The sequence below is a fragment of the Bombina bombina genome, chromosome 3 (assembly GCF_027579735.1).
Source record: "Bombina bombina isolate aBomBom1 chromosome 3, aBomBom1.pri, whole genome shotgun sequence".
Lineage (NCBI taxonomy): Eukaryota > Metazoa > Chordata > Amphibia > Anura > Bombinatoridae > Bombina > Bombina bombina.
The window spans coordinates 590,685,079-590,708,728 of NC_069501.1; positions in this window are offsets into that span (position 1 = coordinate 590,685,079).

Below are 23,650 nucleotides of genomic sequence, written 5' to 3' on the forward strand. Positions count from 1 at the left end.
TCTTAGATTGCCTTGAGATACTAGTGATTGATATAAGTTTAAATAAAATATATCCCTGATTTTACAGAAAGGGATTCAAACCGAAACAATAAGTAAAAGCATAAAAACTAAATTACTATGCTAAAGTATACAAATAGCTCAACAGAAGAAACGAATAATAAAAAAAAAAACATAGAATTTAAAAAATGTATACAATATAAAACAGACACATCACCTGCTGGCTGGAAGGCATCAAAGAAAAGAGGAAGCTATTTCCTTTTTCTTGTTGGATATGTTATCTGCTCGTTGCTGATTGGCTGTTCTTGTTTCTATGTTACTTGTTCTTTGGTGCTTTTTTGGAAGTCAGTAAAGATTAATGCATAAAATATGAAGCCTCCTGTCTTGCCATAAAATCCAGTGATACCCTATCCTATAAAAAGATGTAAGATTTAAGATGTCCCTTAAAGGGACATTACAGTCAAAATATAATTTATCATAATATGTTTAAAGAAAATAAAGCAACATTGCAATATGCATTAATTAATTATTTTCTCTGCTTTTGCTTTAAAGGGACAATCTACTTTAAGATTGTTATTGTTAAAAAAATAAAAAAATGCCTATTTTACCTATTCCTCCAGTAACACTGTTATATTAAAATAGTTTTTTACCTCCATGATTACTGCAGAATGCCTATTATATCAGTTATTTTTAAAATCTTAAATTTTAGCAAATTAGTGCTAGTTCTTGTATAACCATTATCATTCTACATGGGGGTGAGCACTATATCTACACTATATGGCACACATGAACTAGCACTGTCTGGCTGTTGTACACCATTTAAAAAGCTAATATAACAATATTGGTTATGTAAACCTGGGGAAGAGGTAGTAAAGGCATAATCAATCTTTTTAAAAAATAAAAAATATAAATAATAAATAGACTGCGCCTTTAAATACTTATGAAAATTGCCCTTGCCCTACTCCCTCCAGCAAGCCAGGCATGCCTCTATGTATGGTGGCCTTTTTGGCTCTTTAACATTATACAAAGGAAAAAAAAATGTTTAAAAGCTCCCCCCCCCACCACCACACACACACACACACAAAAGGCTGGTGTAGCTACCAAACTTATTAATACAAAATTAAAAACAAAAGGACAGCAAACATCTACAACATTATAAACAGTGATTGCTGAGATCAGAACACAAGCTCATTTGCATCTGTCCAAAACTGGCCGTAGCAAAGGAGACCAGAGACAATTATCAAAGAGAGTGTATACCTGAACTGCTCTTGATTTGCAATACCTTGTTAGTTTCGCTAAGAAAATGACAGTGTTATACAAATTTCAAATGTGTTACTTAATTGCTGATGTGTGCTATTAATTTCTAAACTATGGCTTTAATGTCCCTTTAAATTTAAAAAATGAGTCATGAGTATCACACATGGCAATTAAAGATTAAGAGGATCAGGATAAAGGAACATGTGCTCAGCCTCCTCCAATAAGAGTTGCTGATTGTAGGATGCCTTTTGTTCAGCTGGTTAATCAGTGGATCAATTAATATGATTGCTATTGGGATACCCCAAAATCAAGGTCTGCTGGGGGAGGGGTGGAGTCTGAGAACAGGTTTACTTATCTCTTAATTGATTTGCATGAGAGCAGTTTAGCAGAATAAAAAAACTTCTTGTTATAGTGCTTATGGAATAAGTGGAAGTGTTACAATAACAAAGATTTATTAACTTATATTATGCTTTTCTCCCAAAAGGGATTCAAAGCGCTTTATAATTTAATGGCAACATGTTTCAAGAAAGTGTAAGATTAAAAAGGTCGCTAGAGAAGAAAAATGTACATTATAATGATGAAATACTCTTACAATCATTTAGCAAAAATATGGGTCAAAAATATGCTTAAAGGGACATTGCACTAAAAATATTTATTTCCCAACAATCACAGTTTTTGAAATTGTATCTGGAACTTTTATTTAGTGATTTTTTTTATGGATTTTCCTGTATTTAAAAAATAATTGATTCTATCTGTCAGTCTTGTGAAGACTTTTGTACTCTCAGTTGATCTTTTAAGGTGCATCATTTCTGTCACATGGTGCAAGACTATATGTGTTGCAAGTTTGCAGTACCCAGTGTGAAAATGTGGAGCTTATAGGCGGTCAAAATAAGAGAACAACTTTAAAGGGACAGAAAACATAACATTTTTATTTAATTATTCAGGTAGAGCATACACATTTTTACAACTTTCCAACTTACTTCTATTATAAATTTTTCTTTAATACTTGGTAACCTTTATTGAAGGAGCAGCAATGCACTACTGGGAGCTAGCTGAACCTATTGATAAACCAATGACAAGAGGACAACATGTGCAGCTACCAATCAGCAACTTGCTCCCAACTCCTAGCATTCCTAGGTATCCTTTTCAATGATACCAAGAGAACAAAGCAAATTAGATAATATAAATATATTGGAAATTTTTTTATAGTCATATCATGTATCGGAAACACCAAATATGTTTTTTCTGGGTTTCATGCCTCTTTAAATAGAGTTAAAGAAACAAGGGGAACAACAAAAGCATGGAGAGTAGTAAACATGATATTGTAGCTGTACTCAGCAGTTTAATGTCCCCAGAAAAAAAGTGAGTAAAATGTCTCTATTTTTAAAAAGAATGACGTGTCTCATAGATAGATAGTTACTAAATACATAGGCACTACAAACATGTAGAAAGATAGATAGATAGATAGATAGATAGATAGATAGATAGATAGACAGATAGGTAGATACTAAATGAATAGACACTAACAAGATAGATAGATAGATAGATAGATAGATAGATAGATAGATAGATAGATAGATCGATTATACATAGATAGATGATATATCGATAGACAGACAGACAGATAGATAGATAGATAGATAGATAGAAAGATAGAAAGATGATAAATAGATAGATAGATGATACATAGATACATAAAAAGATAGTTAGATAGACGGACAGCCAGATAGATAGATAAATAAATAGATAGTTCGATAGACAGATAGATAGATCGATAGATAAAGTACTAAATAGACACTAAAAAGATAGATAGATAGATAGATGATATGATACATAGATAGATAGATAATAGGCAGATAGACGGACAGAAAGACAGATACTAAATAGACACTAAAATGATAGATAGATAGATAGATAGATAGATAGATGATAGATAGATAGATGATAGATAGATAGACAGACATACAGATAGATACTAAATAGACACTAAAATGAGAGATAGATATAGATAGATGATAGATAGATAGATAGATAGATAGATAGATACTAAATATATATAGGCACTAACAAGATAGATGATAGACGAATGATACATAGATAAATAGATAGATAGATAGATACTAAATAAATAGACACTAATAGCTAGATAGATAGATAGATTATAGATAGATACCAAATAAATATAGACTAAAAAGATAGATGGATTAAAGATAGATTGATAGATAGATAGATAGATATATAGATAGATAGATAGATCGATTATACATAGATAGATGATATATCGATAGACAGACAGACAGATAGATAGATAGATAGATAGAAAGATAGAAAGATGATAAATAGATAGATAGATGATACATAGATACATAAAAAGATAGTTAGATAGACGGACAGCCAGATAGATAGATAAATAAATAGATAGTTCGATAGACAGATAGATAGATCGATAGATAAAGTACTAAATAGACACTAAAAAGATAGATAGATAGATAGATAGATGATATGATACATAGATAGATAGATAATAGGCAGATAGACGGACAGAAAGACAGATACTAAATAGACACTAAAATGATAGATAGATAGATAGATAGATAGATAGATAGATAGATAGATAGATAGATGATAGATAGATAGATGATAGATAGATAGACAGACATACAGATAGATACTAAATAGACACTAAAATGAGAGATAGATATAGATAGATGATAGATAGATAGATAGATAGATAGATAGATAGATACTAAATATATATAGGCACTAACAAGATAGATGATAGACGAATGATACATAGATAAATAGATAGATAGATAGATAGATACTAAATAAATAGACACTAATAGCTAGATAGATAGATAGATTATAGATAGATACCAAATAAATATAGACTAAAAAGATAGATGGATTAAAGATAGATTGATAGATAGATAGATAGATATATAGATAGACAGATAGATAGATAGATAGATAGATAGATACTAAATAAATAGATACTACAAAGATAGATATAGACAGATAGATAGATAGATAGATAGATAGATAGATGATAGATAGATAGATAGATAGATAGATCCTAAATAAATAGACACTTCAAATATAGATATAGATAGATACATGATACATAGATAAATAGATAGATAATAGACATATAGATAAATATATGATACATAGATAGATAGATAGATAGATAGATAGATAGATAGATAGATGATACATAGATAAATACATAGATGATACATAGACAGATAGTTAGATAGATAGATAGATAGATAGATAGATAGATAGACATTTAGAGAGACAGCTAGATAGATAGGCAGACAGATAGATAGATAGATACTAAAAAGATATATAGATAGATGATAGATAGATAGATAGATAGATAATACATAGATAAACAGGCAGATAGATAGATAGATAGACAGATTGATAGATAATACTAAATAGACACTAAAAGATAGATAGATAGATAGATAGATAGATAGATAGATAGATAGATAGATAACAAGATAGATGATAGATGAATGATACATAGATAAATAGATAGATACTAAATAATTAGACACTAATAGCTAGATAGATAGATAGATAGATAGATAGATAGATAATAGATTGATACTAAATAAATAGAGACTAAAAAGATAAATATAGACAGACATACATATAGCTAGATAGATAGATAGATAGATCCTAAATAAATAGACACTACAAATATAGATATAAAAATTATACATAGATAAATATATAGATAATAGACAGATAGATAGATAAATAGATGATACATAGATAGATAGATAGATAGATAGATGATACATAGATAAATAAATAGATGATACATAGATAGATAGATAGATAGATAGATAGATAGATAGATAGATAGATAGATAGATATAATACAGAGAGACAGCTAGATAGACAGATAGATAGATAGATAGATAGTTAGATAGATAGATGATAGATAGATACTAAATATATAGACACTAAAAATAGATAGATAGACCGAGAGACAGATTGATAGATACATACTAAATAGACACTAACAGATAGATAGATAGATAGATAGATAGATAAATGATTGATAGATAGATAGATAGATAGATAGATACTAAATAAATAGACACTAAAAAGATAGATAGATAGATGGATATGTAGATATATGGATAGACAGACAGACAGAAGAAATAGATAGCTAGGTAGATAGATAGATATAAATAGACACTAAAAGATATATGATAGATAGAGATAGATAGATAGATAGATAGATAGATAGATAGATGATAGATAGATAGATATTATTATTATTATTATTATTATTATTATTATTATCAGGTATTTGTAGAGCTCCAACAGATTCTGCAGCGCTGATAGATAAATAATAGATAGATAGATAGATAGATAGATAGTAGACAGGCAGATTGATTGATAAATAGATACGAAATAGACACTAGATAGATAGATAGATAGATAGATAGATAGATAGATAGATAGATAGTTAGATAGATAGATAGATAGATAGATATTAAATAAATAGATAGATACTAAATAAATAGATACTAAAAAGATTGATAGATAGATAGATAGATAGATAGATAGATAAAATATTGATAGATGAATAGATAGAGAGATAAATAGACAGATACTAAGTAAATAGACAGTAAGAAGATAGACAATACATAGATAGATAGATAGATAGATAGATAGATAGATAGATAGATAGATAGATAGATAGATAGATAGATAGATAGATATAAACAGACACACAGATATATATATAAACAGACAGACAGATAGATAGATAGATAGATAGATAGATAGATAGATAGATTTATAGATAGATAGATAGATAGATAGATGATAGATAGATTGATTGATTGATAGATTGATAGATAGATGATGATAGATAGATAGATAGATGATAGATAGATAGATAGATAGATAGATAGATAGATAGATAGATAGATACTAAAAAAATAGAAACTGCAAAGATAGATAGATAGATAGATAGATAGATAGATAGATAGACACAAGCTATAGCACACCAATAGCATTTTTTTTATCATTTGAGAGGCAGAGCTATGAAGGTAACAATGTATCTGCTCAAAAGAGAAAACTCACGGTCAAAAAGGACATTAATTGACATACTGTAATGTTATTCTGCCTAATGTACGTCTGGTACAGTTAGTTTTTTACATATTTAAACATATATAACTCCTAAATATATCACATTCACATTAAGTAGCAATATAAAAAAATCCACTTCCCAATCAGTACTGTAACCTAGGACCATGAGTCCTGGCAGTGTGTGGGCTGTCCATATAGATAAAGTGTTTCATGGGCATTGCCTGGGTGGTCCTGGGCAAGGTTTAGCTATTTTAGAGGGTTTTGAAATTCTCAGGTGTAAATAAGTGAAAATGTGAGATTAATGGAGGGACTGAGGGAAGTTTTGAGTCCATATTTTGAAATTAGCAAGAGAAAATTGTTATAGAAGGTCAATGTTAGGGAAGATGATATTGTAATGAACGTATATAACTAGCTTCTCTTCATCATTAACTGGTAACCTCTCATCTGGATGTGTATATATGTCACATGGTCCTGGGTTTGGGAACCTTGTTGATTAATATCTGTGTGCTCCTCAGCACAACAATCTTTAGATCTAGGCTGCATCTCAAACTTTATTTTATAACACATCTGTAAGGAACCAATCGGTTTTTAACCTTCTGGATCAATCAGGATGACTGCAACAAACACAAGACTGAAACGTTGGTATTTGAAGTGCTACAAATACTAGGATAAACTAATTTTGAACTGCAAGGGAACAAAGCTCAAATTAATTATTTTCTCCATCTAAAAAAAGGATTTAAAAATGTACTATGGAAGATTTTTGTATTTTTTTAATGGATATTTCAAAAAAAGCTGAGCAACATTTTCTGTAGTAAACCTAATTGAGACCAATTAGTTACACCTCCTGTTAACTTTACTTTAAATTTAAACTGTTTTCACTCATCCTTTTTTGCAAGCAAAAACATTGTTATGTCTTCCTGCTGCTCTTTTGTTTTATACATGATATATGAATGTTCTTTAAACTGTTAGTAACAACACATATCTTCACATAGATTAAAGGGACAGTCTTGTCCAAAATACAGTTTCATGATTTAGATATGGTATGTCATTTTAAACAACTTTCCAATTTACTTTTATCACCAATTTTGCTTTGTTCTCTTGGTATTCGTAGTTGAAAGCTAAGCCTAGGTAGGCTCATATGCAAATTTCTTAGACCTTGAAGGCTGCCTCTTATCTGAATGCATTTTAAGAGTTTTTAACCACTAGAGAGCATTAGTTTATATATGTCATATAGATAGCATTGTGCTCATGCATGTGGAGTTACCTAGGAGTCAGCAGTGATTGGCTAAAATACAAGTCTGTCAAAAGAACTGAAATAAGGGGGCAGTTTGCAGAGGCTTAGATACAAGGTAATCACAGAGGTAAAAAGTGTTGGTTATGCAAAAATGAGGAATGGGTAATAAAGGGATTATCTATCTTTTAAAAAAATAACAATTCTGGTGTAGACCGTCACTTTAATACTATAGGTTTGTTTAAACTGTAACAAGTTTTTTGTGATCTAAGTGTTTTTTAGAATAATTAGTTATATTCTCAGTTATAACAAACAGCATCATTAGAGTGAGCTAAGAAGTCTGATGCTTTAGTTTTACTAAGGCAAATGTTAAAGGAGTAAAATGGAAAATATATAAGAAAGGTTATATGAACAGTTAGATTAGGCATCACAAGTAGCAGTTTGGGGAGACATTATGAGCTGAGGTTAAATGACCAACTGGGGAGAAGTTATATTGAAAAGTCATAGGAATAGTATAGGCAGGAAATGACAGAGACAGTTAAATATACACTTATGGATGAGTTATAGGATGACATGGTTGGAATATTTATGTTAAGGACTATTGGAAGAAGCCAAAGGATGAGGATACCTGTTTACAATGGCTCCTCTTGCCAACAGGACAGCTGTAATTGCAAACTGAATAACACAAGAGACTACATAAATAAGATACAATTAAACAAATTAAAGAATATTGCCTAATTAAAATAGGAAAACTTAAAATTGTTAGGGTACTTAACGCTATATTTACTTATACAGTTGTTATTTATATTAGATATTGCTGCAGATGAATATGTAGATATTGGCCTAGATTCAATGAAACTCATTTGTGAATTTGTGACAATTATATCTCTTGGGAAAAAAACTTACCGCAACTAGAAAATTGCAGAATTCATAAAGATGTGTGCCAGCCAGTCACTGAAACCGCAAGTTGTGGGGTCACTATTATAATTAAATGAGCTACATCTATCTATCTATCTATCTATCTATCTATCTATCTATCTATCTATCTATATCTATTGCAACGTTCACCTGCCTTTGCACTGAACAAGTTTTATTGTGAAGGATGCAGAACAAACAAATTATAAATGGGAACAATTCCCATTATTAAACAGTGCAAACTAATATATGCAAAAATATAAAACTTGAAGAGTTAAAAAGAAAAAAAAAATGAGACAACCCTGACACACGCCCCCGCGAAACCAGATACTTTACAATCGTAATGGAATCTTTATGAATTCTGCATTCTGGGCCCAGGTGTAGATGAAATATCCTGGCTACTCCACTAAGATACCCCAGACCAGACCCTTAATATTCCTTTCACTCTATCTAGTAAAGTGACAGACATGCAACATTTTTACAATCACGAGCATTTACATAAACTATTTTGTGTGCGTATTTCCTAAGTGTTGATGTTTTAATTATTGTTTTCCTTGTTGCTGACGGTTTGTGTTTCATTTGTGAAATATCATGTATTCAGGACATCACAAAGAAACACCCACCAATGAATCTGTGGAAAATATAGGTTAAATGATGCTCAATGAATTTTGAACCTCATCTTGTCTTTACAAGGCCCCTCAGCAAACTCATGGTCGTCTTTGAATCTAGGCCAATATGTAGCACAGAAGAGGTAACATTAATCAGTACATTGGCCTGTGAATACATCTCACGTGAGTGTCAAAACTGCAATAAAATACAGAGTTTTTGCGTCCATTTCAATAGACTGAATACCTCTTATATTTACTATGATGCACACTGCATAATGATCATCAGTTCTCTCAATGTTCTAAGTTAGAAAAATGAGTTGAAACAAATGAAAAGAAACTTGGGAACACAACATGTCTTGTTTATACATAAAAACTAGAACAAACCTGAGATATCAAGGTCTATAATAAAAAGTTAAATGGACAGTCTACTCCAGAATTTTTATTTTTTTTAAAAGATAGTTGATCCCTTTATTATTGCATAACCAACACAGTTATATTAATATACTTTTTACCTCTGCGGTTACCTTGTATCTAAGCCTTTGCAGGCTGCCCCTTATTTCAGTTATTTTGACAGACTTACTTGCATTTTAGCCAATCAGTGCTGACTCCTGACGGACGTGAGCACAACATTATCTATATGGCACACATGAACTAATGCCCTCTAGCTGTTAAAACGGCCAATATCCCCTGAGATAAGAAGCAGGCTTCAAGAGCTTAGAAATTAGCATTTGAGCCTACCTAGCTTTAGCTCTCAACAAAGAATACCAAAAGAACATAGCTAATTTGATAATAAAAGTAAATTGGAAAGTTGTTTAAAATTGCATGCCCTATCTGAATCATGAAAGTTTAATTTTGACTTGTTCCTTTAAACTTGGCATCTTTTTATCTAACAAAGCTCTGTTCCAATCTAACACAAATGTGATGCAAGAGATAAAAGTTGAATTTCATGGATAAAATGTTATGAAAATGAACATGACAATTTAAATCTAATTACCGGGGAATGAACATGGACTGGTGTCGAAATTTGAAGCGTGGGTTGACAAATGGCACTCACAAGTCGGGAAGTTAATGTCCCACTTCCAGGGCTAGTGATTAACAAAGAAACAACTCCTCCTTTCCATTTAAATTCTCACATTACCTCTGAATTAGTCACATTAGTTACATTCGTGCACACTAATTTGAGTTTTACACATAGGAAAGTGTTTAATGCATCAGTCCATTTTAGCAAGTAAGAATGAAGAATATAATTAACCCCTACAACATAAGATATCTAAAACACATTATCCTTCAATGTATGATGCTAAAATTCTAAATCCAAAATTGCCCAGAGCGTATGATTAAATATGACCACTGTACCGTTGTTTTTTATCCAATGTCAACCTAAAAACAGTAATTTTTGTAGTTCCAATTAGAAAAAATACATTTTATATTTAGTGAAAAAAGTACAATACATTTATAGATTGAGCATGTTTGTTTTAGTATCTGAAATTATTATTTTTTAGTATATATAGTACAAGTTCTAGAAATGCATATATATTTTTAGTTTATTAATCAAAATGTAAAGCCAAATAATATGCAAATTAAATAAAAAATAAAAAATACAAATTATATATATATATACTGTATATGTGTGTGTGAATTTATTATATATTACATTTCTAAAGGATATCAACCATTTGGTTGCTATCCAGCCCTGTGACACATTTCTTCAAATCCTTGCACGAGCTAAAAGGAAAAATTAGGAAGAAAGAAATTAAAAATATTTTATTTTCACTATTACAACAATTCTTTATTGCTCCTCATTTCATCCCAGTGGGAGAATGCAACACATTAGCACACAGAAATAAGTTTAGATGTGTGTGGGCCTATTCTTCACTGACAGATATTTTTCTAACAATTTGCGTTACTCTGAATTTGTAATAGGGACTATGCAATAAGCTTGAACAAGCACATTACATGATAAAAATGTTAAAACGTACATACATTCTGTAAGATAATGCTTTACAAATGTGGGTGGTGCAAAAAATAGTTTGGGTTCAAATCTAGCACAAATTTGCCTTTTTATTGTTTAACATTACAACTTATTTATTTAGTGTTAAAGAGAAGCAAAATAAAAGTAAACTCACATTTCAGCTGTAGCATATATATTGTTTTCAAGCTTGATTTAACCATTTTCAATATATATATATATACACAATACTGCAGTTTAAGGAAAAGCACTCCTCCGGACTTACTCAAACAATAACGTTTATTGCATGAAAGTTTTCGGGGTTGCCCCCGTCCTCAGATACAGTAACTCTGGGTAGTATTTAACAATTATTTACAGCTTGACATAATTTTTTAAACAATGCAGATAGTTATATTTATTCAGAAAATAAATTGATCAAACTAGATTATTAAAGTTTTATTAAAAAAGGCAAGCAGTAAATTGTCTTTATTAATAAATGTTATCAATTTGACACCTCACTTTACACATCAATATGTATTAAGGCAGACTCAATTAGACTAGACAGAGAAAACTACTCAATCCGTATCCTATGAATCTGAGCCACTGAATTTTACTATTACATGTAATCATATAGAAGTTAAAGGGACATGAAACCCAGATTTTTTTTTCTTTCATGAATCAGATAGAACATGTCATTTTAAATAACTTTCTATTATCTAATTTGTTTTGCTCTCTTGGTGTCCTTTATTGAAAATGATACCTAGGTAGACTCAGTAGCTGATGATTGGTGGCTGCATATATATACCTTGTGTTATTGACTCACTCAATGCATTCAGCTAGCTCCCAGTAGTGCATTGCTGCTTCTTCAACAAAAGATATCAAGAGAATATTAGATAATATGAGTAAAATGGCAAGTTGCTTAAAATTGTATTTTTCATCTTAATCATGAAAGAAAAAAATTGTGTTTCGTGTGCCTTTAAATACATAACTGGAAATTTCTTGGCTTTCTTTGTAAATCTCTAACAGTGAAATTTAGTCCCATGTCATTTATGACTAGCAAAGTTTTAAGATTTTGAAATAGTTACTAGGTGTTTATAATGGTGCTACATTTACAGGTGGTTTAAAATTTGAGAAAATAGGATATGTAAATTATTTAGATCTTGTTATGACAATTTTGACAACCACATTTGAGGTGAAGCTTGAGGGTTTGAGTGTAAATCTGAATACAATATAATAACATAGCTCAGATCTAACTAAAGCTTGCAAACTTTGACATCAGTGAATGTAAACTTAATTGTATGAACAATAGCAGTATTTAATGGCATACTATTTACTTTCATGCTTAGGTTCCATTAACCTTTTCAACCTATCTAACATTTTATGTTTCTCACACATCACTCTTTTAGTTATATAACATTTGTATGTAAATTTAGATGTAATTCAGTTAAACAAACAATAAATAAATAAATACAATTCCCCACTCAATTGCTGGTCTTTTTAAAGTTCCTCCTCTCATTGCTCAAAAAAACGGGATCCATCCTCATTCCGTTGGTCTGCTTGACACTTTGATGGCAAAGAAAGGGTTAATCTCTGAGACACATTTGTAGTTGGCGTCCAGCAAATGAAGAGGGATTAATTGTGTGCAGTTACAATTGGAGATACTTATCCATGCTTGCAGCGTTCGCTCACTTACAGAAGTCACTTGCCAAACCCATTCTGTATTGACCACAATGTCATTCCATTTATTTTTGGCTATGATTGTTGTTCAATTACGGTAGGGCAGGAATATTCCGGTCTAAGAGATCATGCTCGGAAATCTTTAGACTGAATACCAAGTGTCTTCTAAATTATTCTGGTATTAACCCCTTCTCAGAAACACTATAATGATAGACTGTTCATATGTGCAATACAACTCACTTTACTTCTATGGTTTTTGTTATTTTACCATTATGCTATATTATGCTTACAGGTGTTATCATGGCTGTAAATGTCTACTAGTTTTTGTCATATCCAATAAGAAATGATACTTTTTATCTATAACATTCAGATGACTAGTAACTTTCAGATAGTAATATTTTTCCCAGATATTTTAACAGTGTTAGTGAACATCACCTTCACTGGAGATAACTAATGTCCCTATCAGTTTTTCAATAGATGAATACTTTTTTAATAATCTTCCTGAGTTTTTATTCCTCCTTCAAAGCATTTCTACAGTTTCTTCAGTTCTGTAGAACAATTTGTTTAATCTAATTGTTTATAATTCTTAATAATGACAAAAGAGATATAACACATCTCTGCTTTCCCTTCTTTTTACAGAATTATCTTTACAAGTGTAACATGAAAAACAAATATTTTAATGTGGCATAATAAGCTGTACCTTTGTTAAGTGAGGCTGCTTTTAAAACATTCCTCTTTCATTTAAAGCAATTTGATACATTTCAAAAGGTCTGTTTTGTATTTAATAATTACTGAACCCTTGTACTTTAATGTCAAAAGTTAACTCCTGCTTATTTTGTTTCCCAAAAAATATTGCTTTACTATATTGCTAAGCTTAGATACAAAATATACAATAGCATAATAAGCTATTTGTTTTAGTATACATAATGCAATCTATCTATCTATCTATCTATCTATCTATCTATCTATCTATCAATCTATCTATCATCTATCTATCTATCATCTATCTATCTATCTATCTATCTATCTATCTATCTATCTATCTATCTATCTATCATCTATCTATCTATCTATCTATCATCTATCTATCTATCTATCTATCCATCATCTATCTATATATCTATCTATCCATCATCTATCTATCTATCTATCTATCTATCTATCTATCTATCTATCTATCATCTATCTATCTATCATCTATCCATCTATCTATCTATCTATCTATCTATCCATCATCTATCTATCTATCTATCTATCTATCTATCTATCCATTATCTATCTATCTATCTATCTATCTATCTATCTATCTATCTATCTATCTATCTATCCATCCATCATCTATCTATCTATCTATCTATCTATCTATCTATAAAAGGGTTGCTTTGAAACTGCCAGAATGCATACTTGGATATAATTGTTAAGTGCCCCTCTTCTTTCCAGCAGGTAGAACAAGTGCACGCTGGGAAGGACACTATTTACAAAGGTTACAAGACCCCATGCAATACAGATTACCTCCTTAAAGTTTACCTCCTCCTTCTTACATCCTTTAAATGTCCGTGGTGCTGCAATGAAATATTCCTTTGCTTGTGGCAATTAAAAAAACTCCAAGCTATCACAATCAGTGCTCGCAAATGCTGCATCGTGAAGCTGCTTTGTGCTGATGCATTAGCTGTAACACTTCTCATTAGTGCTCTGGAAACAACTCATTAACATTCTCACATCTGACAGGTAAATACAATACTAATGGAACAAATCTATCAATAAATGTATTGTTTGCAAAAGAAGAAGCGATTTCCATCAATGTTGTGCCAAAGACTAACCTTGAGATGAACTTCATCTTGAATAAAAGAAAAATGCTTTATACATAAAAGGTGCAAAAACACTGTGCATGAGCTTTTAAAATAATCCTAACAAATATATACTTTCTGGGCTTTATTTATTTTTTTACTCTGGGCTGCTATACTGTCAAGACTTGTTAGCAAATGTTTTAAATATGGTGTATTGATCTGAGATCTGTCTCTCTTGCATCATTTAAAACAAGGTTTATTAAAATCATATTTATTCATACTCACATGTAAAAATAATCAAACTATTCTATCTATCTATCTATCTATCTATCTATCTATCTATCTATCTATCTACTCTCCCTCTCTGTCTGTCTATCTATCTATCTATCTATCTATCTATCTATCTATCTATCTGTCTGTCTATCTATCTATTTGAATCTGTCATCTGTCCATCTCAATAAATTTTGTCTGCATATATGTTTTACTGTGTATAGACATTTTTCCTTCTGTAGTTTAATATGCAAATACAATAGCAGATATAGAAATGTAAATAATTCAGGCATACTGTATATTGTATCTCAGTTTTATCCTTGTATCTAAATCTTTTTATAATGATAAAAATAATTGTAATTGTCATCATCATCATTAAGGCCAAGATTAAGGCTTAACTGTTTAAGATCTGGCCTTTTTTTATTAACCCCTTCAAAGCATATATATATATATATATATATATATATATATATATATATATATATATATATATATATATATATATATATATATATATATATATTATGCTGCCATTGTTTCTATTTAACCTTACCCTACAATTACTCCTGCATGGGCTGTAATTAATGTCAGTTTCTCCAAGATGCAGAAAATCCTTACTCATAATTCAGTCACAGACCTCGGGGAAAAAAAAATATTTGTTGGTGGGAAGATGAAGTAATATTCTCAATAAAGCTCTGTGCTAGAAGGAAATCTGAATTTCTCTGCATGCAAATCAACAATTCTTTGGTTTAGGTACTTGCTCTCTGAAGGAAACATTTTTTTGTTTTCATTCTGACAGACTCATTGTCATTTCCTTGTCAAGCAACTACCCAACTCACTGTATATTTTCTGTTATTATTCTTGTCCATTGTCTATGATCCATACGCTACAAAAGAGTACATTGACTTAATTAATTTTAGATTTAAAGCAAAGGAAAGGCCCTTTATTAAACCAGCACGCCTGAAGAAGAATGGTACCATAATTAAAATGTCAACTTGGGGATCCCTTGCTGAAAGTATGATTAGTGGCTGGTTCACTTAAGAGCAAGCAGGTCTGCTTCAAATTTGTGTTATAAATTTAAGGAACACGCACACTTATCATACCCCTCTAATATTTGCATTTTTATTTGCTATGTACCTCAGGTAAGAAAGTCAGATGTAATTGGAAGCCCTGATAAGAGAAATATAATCATATAATCCAGAGAGATTTTGTTTTATTTTAATTTTATTTGTATGTAGACTTGTAAATGGATTTTACTGCTCTAATTTACTTTATAGGCTTTTCTGTATTTCTGATTTTAAAAGAGGATGGAAATAATATACCCAAAGTAGTTTTCCAGATAAATTTGTGCACAAATTAGCATGTGAAAGATGGGATATGCTTCTTCTCTCTGAATTAACTGCTTGCCTGCTTGGAGAAAGCTGCAACACATCTTGCAATTACAATTAAAAAAAACTCTGCAGGCTTGCAATTAATTAGCATACTAGTTGAGTTTGAAAATGTTTTAGCTACATTAACACCATGTTTTGCTGCAATTGATTATCAGTAGCCAAACACGTCCCATAATGTGCCCTATTTAGAGGAGCCAGTCCTGGCTTGTAAAGGGACATTGTACTCCCTTATAATGTATAAGTATATTTGTTTACAAACAGATACTTGACCTTTATTTTGTTATTGAATTAACTAATTTTGCCTGTTGTATCCCCACCTATACTGAAAATATGAGCAACAAATGTTTTCTCTGTAGACAAGCTATGCAAACATGAGAATATAGTACAAATTAATCTCACAGTGGGGGGTGGGAGGGGTAGAGAAAAATGTTGTATCTGATATAGCTGTTTGTGCTCAATCAAACCCACAGCCTTAAAGGGACAGTCTAGTTGAAAATGCCTGTTGTTTAAAAAGAAAGATAATTCCTTTATTACCCATTCCCGAGTTTTGCATAACACACTGCTATATTAATACATGTTTTACCTTTGTGGTTACCTTGTATCTAAGCCTCTTCAAACTGCCCCCTTTATCTCATTTTTTAGACAGACATGCATTTTAACCAATTGGTGCTGACTCTTAAATAACTCCACAGGAGTGAGCACAATGCCATCTATATGGCACACTTGAACTAGAGCTGTCTAACAATGAACAACAGTCAACATTCACTGAGATAAGAGTGCGGCCTCAAAGGGCTTAGACATTAGCAATTGAGCCTACTTAGGTTTAGCAAAGGTCAAGTTTCTATCTCTCAAACCAGTATACTCAGTCACCAAACAAGAACCCGGCTAATATGTTCAAATTAAATTCTTATCGCTCTGTGGAAGCACTGGATAGGTGAAGTAAACTTCATCGGCTGTATACTTAGGTTTAGCTTTCAGCAGAGAATACCAAGAGAACAAAGCAAATTTGATGATAAAATAAAATTGGAAAGTTGTTTAACATTGCATGTCCTATCTGAATCGTAAAAGTTTAATGTTGACTAGACTGTCCCTTTAATTACCTTAGAATATACAGGACTAGCATGAAGTATTTTCTGGTACTGTCTATGACTGGAAAAATCCCCACACTAATATTTATTATATTTTGGATACGTGTGGTTCATCAAATGTCTTGTGAATATTTTCTCAAGCTAAAAAGGCCAAGTCATGTAAAACCCATCCTTATCTCACCATTTATTTTTAGTCTTAATGGAACTGTAACAAATATATATACACACACAAACACACACACATATATATATATATATATATATATACAGGGACAGACTGATCAGCTGGGCAAATAGAACCTGGACTGAGGGCCCAGCATGTAGCCCCCCCCCCCCCCCCCCCCGCAAATGGCATCTCCTTAGATCCTGATGTGCTGCATAAAGCTGGGGCTAACAGCTGCCCTTTCAGTAACTAAGCAGTTAAGTGTGGGTTTAGTGGGGGCCTTGTGCCTGGATGTGGGGTTTGCTGTTCAGGGGCCCTAGCATAGGGGGGCCCTGTCAGGGGTCTGTCGTTGTGAGGGCCATGGAGTGTGGGGTCTGGCCTTGGAGGTTGAGAGATCTGTCTCTGGCCCTTGATGTTGGGTGTCCTGGCCCTTGAGGTTGGGGAACCTGGTGGGGGCAGGGCAGGGAGGCTACTATGTTCAGTTGCATACATTTAAATACATTTGGGTCAGTGTGGGACAGTGAGTGCCCTTACCTAATTTTTGCTCAGGGCCCTGATTGGTCTCAGTCTTTTCCTGTATGTATATATATATATATATATATATATATATATATATATATATAAGAATCCATGTAGAAAAAGGGCACTCTCACGATTTGTACAGTAGATCTATAAGACATGGTCGAAGTTTCGGCCCCTAGTTGGGCCTTCATCAGGACATATATAATCTGAAAAACAGATAAACAAATACTAGCACTAATGTATTTGCAAAAGAAAGAAACAAAACAAGAAAAACTAAAAGTGAACAAACAACCTACCTTGCCACCACCTCACACAACAAAAACTAAAACAATTAAAAATAATGCTTATATGTGAATTCAACAATAATTCAACAAAGGACAGCAGAAGAACAACCAGGGAAAATAATACATGGTAAATAATAATAAAAAATGATACATAGTAACAATCATAGTAAGACAGACAAAAGTGCAAAAAAATACAAAAAATAAATAAAATGACATTAAAAAACATTAACTTAAATATAACATGCTAGGTATAACCACTAATACCACAAGAGGGATGACAAACAAAATAAACAACAAACAAAAAAATAAAAAACACCATAGATGAAGTAGTCAATCAACTAGCAAACAGACGGAATGTTTGAGAGCTAATTTGAGAGAATCAAATGCTATAGCGGTTGGAAGGGTCAAACCCATGCAAGTGTCAGACAATGAAAGTCTTGGTACAAAAAGGCTATTCTTACGCCACTATACCCAAAAGGCAATGAGGTCACAAAGTCTGCATAGCGCGTCTGAAAATGCATTCTAGCAAGACATGAATGTGTGGGGCTGCAAGGGATATCAAAAAACAATAAATATCCTCAATTAAAACACAGAGAGATAAATACTAAGGGCAGGCAGTGCTCAAGGTATAACCATAGAGAACAATGCCAACAAAGGTAATTCTAGCTGGAGCAACCTGCCTTACAGCTAGAGACCGTAACTAGCACTAGTATGCACAGCATAATTGACAGCCGGCTGAAATCAAACTCAGGGCGGTACAAACAGATCACAAGGGGCCACTCAGAACAAACATTACAAAATAAAGATAAAACCGGAATATTCAGACTATTTGTTGATATGTGGCTACAAAAACCGCTCAGCTAATATTACCGTTGTCATGCCAACACGAAACCCAAACATATAATAGGCGGAATTGATACTGCACCTGTGGTGACCAAATCCAAAAAACATTTTTATATGAGTGAATAGAGACACAACCATAAACATTCATCAGTATCCAATACCAATGGTGAATATACAAAAGTAAGCCAATGCTAAAGCAAACAGGGGACCGTAAACATATGGATAATGTATCTAAAAACCGCAACACTGTAGAGATACAACTTCTGCCAAACAAAATGAATCGGATGTATCGAGCAGACTAAAAACCAAAAAGTCACAAACACACTTACGTTCCCAACCAGGAGATGCAAGTTGATGGCTAACTCAGTGATCAGACCTTTCACACAAAACGGACAAATGCACCAAATCAATTATACAGGTATCGTGTGAAAAACAAAAGACCCCATTAGAGTGATAGTATGTGACCAGCACATAAACCGGACATGAGTCATAAAGAATTGAACAATGAGACGATAATAACGAGCATACCTGTTCACTGACAAACAGCAGCATTCCCAATCCGAGATCAGCGTATATCGACTGCCGCTCAAACATAACCTTAAATAGAGAACGCAGCATGACCTGTAAGCCTATGATAGGCTACACCCGGACAACGCCTAACGTTGCTATGCCAACAAAACAGCCGAAAAAATGTTAACAGCAATCAGAGACCTAAAGTCAATTAAAGGGGCCAGTGATGGCAGAAAAGAACAGTCTGCCCAAAATCAGGTGGTAAATACAAAAAACCACGGTAATACCAGCAGACTATGTATAAACATGCGCTGCTGAAGCCAGTAGTGATAAAAAATTGGCCAAACATCACCGTTAGGATAACGACACATCATACCAATACAAAGAGACATAGGTAATACTTTCAATAACCTGTGCACATTACAAGATAGGAGGCATCAGACCATACATCTAGCACAGACTAACCGATATCTGACAGAACTAATAGTGCTGCAAAGGCACTAATACAGAAAAATCAGAAAACCAAACAATGTGTTGTACCATATAGAGATAAATAAATAAAAAGGGATGAAGGGTAAAGTCATTGAAATAAGCCAGACGCTCCACACAGACAAAAGTGGACACAAGCAACCCCTAGGTCAGAGAATGTATTGTCATGACAACAAATTACGTGTAACAAAAATGTAGAGAGATAATAAGAAAAAAAGGAGAAGAAAAAAAATAAGAAAAATAAATACAAAGAGAAAGAAAACAACAATTCACAGGACATACATGACAAGTTAATCTAGTGTAATGAAAACTAATGCCAAATAAATCAGGGTAGAAAAATAAAAATAAAATAAAAAATATATAAAGTAATTTAAAAAAAATGTATAAAAAAATAATAACTGAGGGGATCTCAAAAAAATAAAGAAAAATCCAAATGAGCATTAAGGCCATGAGGGCTGAGAGTGTTCAATCGGTAAATCCATTTGGATTCACATTTCAATAGTTCATTGTCTCGATCACCCCCCCTTTTGAGGGGTGCAACAGTGTCAATCAGCATAGCCCGAAGTGAAGCAATGGGATGTTTATGGTCCAAGAAGTGTCTGGCCACGGGTTGGTCGGCCTGGTGGTCTCTAAAAGCAGTCCTTATGGAGCTTTTATGGTTGGCTAGTCTCTCCCTAAAGGTGTTGCTGGTCTTCCCAATGTAGTAAAGACCACAAGGACAAGATAAATAATACACAACATATTGGGATGTGCAGGTGAGCCGATGTTTGATCGTATACATCTTTGTGGAATCCGGGTGGTGGAATCATTGGCCTGTAAGTAACGCAGCTGCCACATTTGTAGCAACCAGGTTTAGACGTGGCTAACCAGGTGCCCTTGCCACGCCATGGATCTGTTTTCATTAACAAGGTCTTCAGACTTGAGCCACTCCGGTGTGACTTGTCGTTAGTGATGATATGCCCTTTATCACAGATAATGTCCACAACATGTTTGGTAGCTGGGGTATAGCTAGTGATGAAATTGATGGGTGTATTAATCTGCAAAGTGGCTGCCTTTGGTTTTCTCATCAGGAAAGAGGATTGTTGGTAACCACTAACTTCTTTCAAAATATCAGATAACATTTTGGCACTGTAGCCATGTTCAAGAAACTTTTTTTTCATGGACTCAATCTGAATATCTCTCTGCGATTGTTTAGAGTTATTGCGTATAGTCCTCATGAATTGGGACTTAATAATGCCTCGCTTCATTTGTATGGGATGAAAACTGCTGTATAGAAGAAGAGTGTTGCGGTCTGTTGTTTCGAATAAAGTGTGGTTCTTAATACGCAGCCCTGGTCAGCCTCACATTTTGTAGATGCATAAATCTAAAAAATGGATTTTCTGGGTATCACATTCACTTTTGAGTACAAAAGCCAAGTTAAGGTCATGGATCCAAGCTGTTAATTCTGTTTGCGTGCCCCCCCATATGACCAACAAATCATCTATATACCTGCGATACAACAGTATATGCAGATTCCTGTCTTTGAAGATGTATAGGCTCTCAAACCAGGCCATAAATAAGTTGGCATATGAGGGGGCCAGGCTGGAACCCATTGCGGTACCTACCAGTTGAAGGTAGTAGGTGTCCTCGAATCGGAAGTAGTTGTGTTGTAAACAAAGTAAGAGCCAGTCGAGGAGGACTTCAATGGGTGGACCATCGTATGAGCTGCTAGAGATGAGAGCTTGTCTAGTAGCCTCAATGCCCAACCTGTGGGGAATCACAGTATAAAGACTGTTTACATCTAGTGTCACAAGGATACAATCCTTTGGAAAGACTTGATCTTGAAGTAATTGCATAAGTTGTATCGAATCCTGGAGGTACGCTTCAGTTGATTTGACTAGATCTTGTAGAAAGAAGTTGATGTATCTGGATAGATTTTGGAATAGTGACCCCTCAGCTGACACTATGGGACGCCCAGGTGGGTTGACCTGATTTTTGTGTATTTTGGGGATGGTGTATACAATGGGGTACAACGGTTGTTTAGTGGATAGAAAACCGTAGTCATTCTGGTCAATATGTCCACAATTTAATGCGCACAAAAGGCTATCATCCAACTTCCTCTTAAAGGCTAATGTAGGATTGTGTGTAAGTCTTCTGTCGGTTATCCTATCCTCAAGTTGTCTAAGCAACTCATCACGATAATAAGCATAATTTAGCACGATAATTGCTCCACATTTGTCAGCAGGTCGGATGACAATAGTTTCGTCAGATTGTAGTCTACGTAGTGCTTGCCACTGTTCTTTGTTCAAATTGGTCCGTGACCTTGTACGGGTATGACAAGCAAGTTCAATTTCCCTAGAACAGGTCCTTGTGAATGTCTTTATGGTAGAATGAGTCAATTTGGGTTCGAATGTAGATTTTTTAGACAATGCAGGCCTTGGGTTGTCCTGAGGCGAGTTTTTAAAGAAGTCTTTCAGCTTCAGAGTTCTTTGTAACCTATGTAAATCTACAAGGTAGTCAAAGGTATCCACTTTTGGAGTGGGAACAAAGTTTAATCCCTTCGTGAGCACATCAATCTCATCCTTGTCCAGTGGTCTATTGCTGAGATTGATCACAACATTTGCATCAGTGGTTACGCTGGCCGGTGTCTTTTCCTGACACATTGGGGGTTTTTGGAATCATGGAAGGCTTCCTTTGTGATCTAGTGAGAATTTTATCAGGTTGTTTACTACTTTGCCCACTCTGAACTTGGTCAGAACCACTAGAATCTCCACCACTGGTGTCAATCGTGTTAGAGAGAGGTGCACGTCTCCACTCGTCCCTCCTGCATCTATAGGGCATATTCTTAACGGCCGATCTATTATCACTACTGGCTTGGCCGATCTATTATCACTACTGGCTTTAGCAGTGCATGTTTATACATAGTCCACTGGTATTACGGTGGTTTTTTGTATTTACCACCTGATTTTGGGCAGACTGTTCTTTTCTGCCATCACTGGCCCCTTTAATTGACTTTAGGTCTCTGATTGCTGTTAACATTTTTTCGGCTGTGTTGTTGGCATAGCAACGTTAGGCGTTGTCCGGGTGTAGCCTATCATAGGCTTATAGGCCATGCTGCGTTCTCAATTTAAGGTTATGTTTGAGCGGCAGTCGATATACGCTGATCTCGGATTGGGAACGCTGCTGTTTGTCAGTGAACAGGTATGCTCGTTATTATCGCCTCATTGTTCAATTCTTTATGACTCATGTCGGGTTTATGTGCTGGTCACATAGTATCACTCTAATGGGGTCTTTTGTTTTTCACACAACACCTGTATTGTTGATTTAGTGCATTTGCCCGTTTTGTGTGAAAGGTCTGATCACTGAGTTAGCCATCAACTTGCATCTCCTGGTTGGGAACGTAAGTGTGTTTGTGACTTTTTGGTTTTTAGTCGGCTCGATACATCCGATTCATTTTGTTTGGCAGAAGTTGTATCTCTACAGTGTAGCGGTTTTTAGTTACATTATTCATATGTTTAGCTTTAGCATTGGCTTACTTTTGTATATTCACCATTGGTTTTGGATATTGAT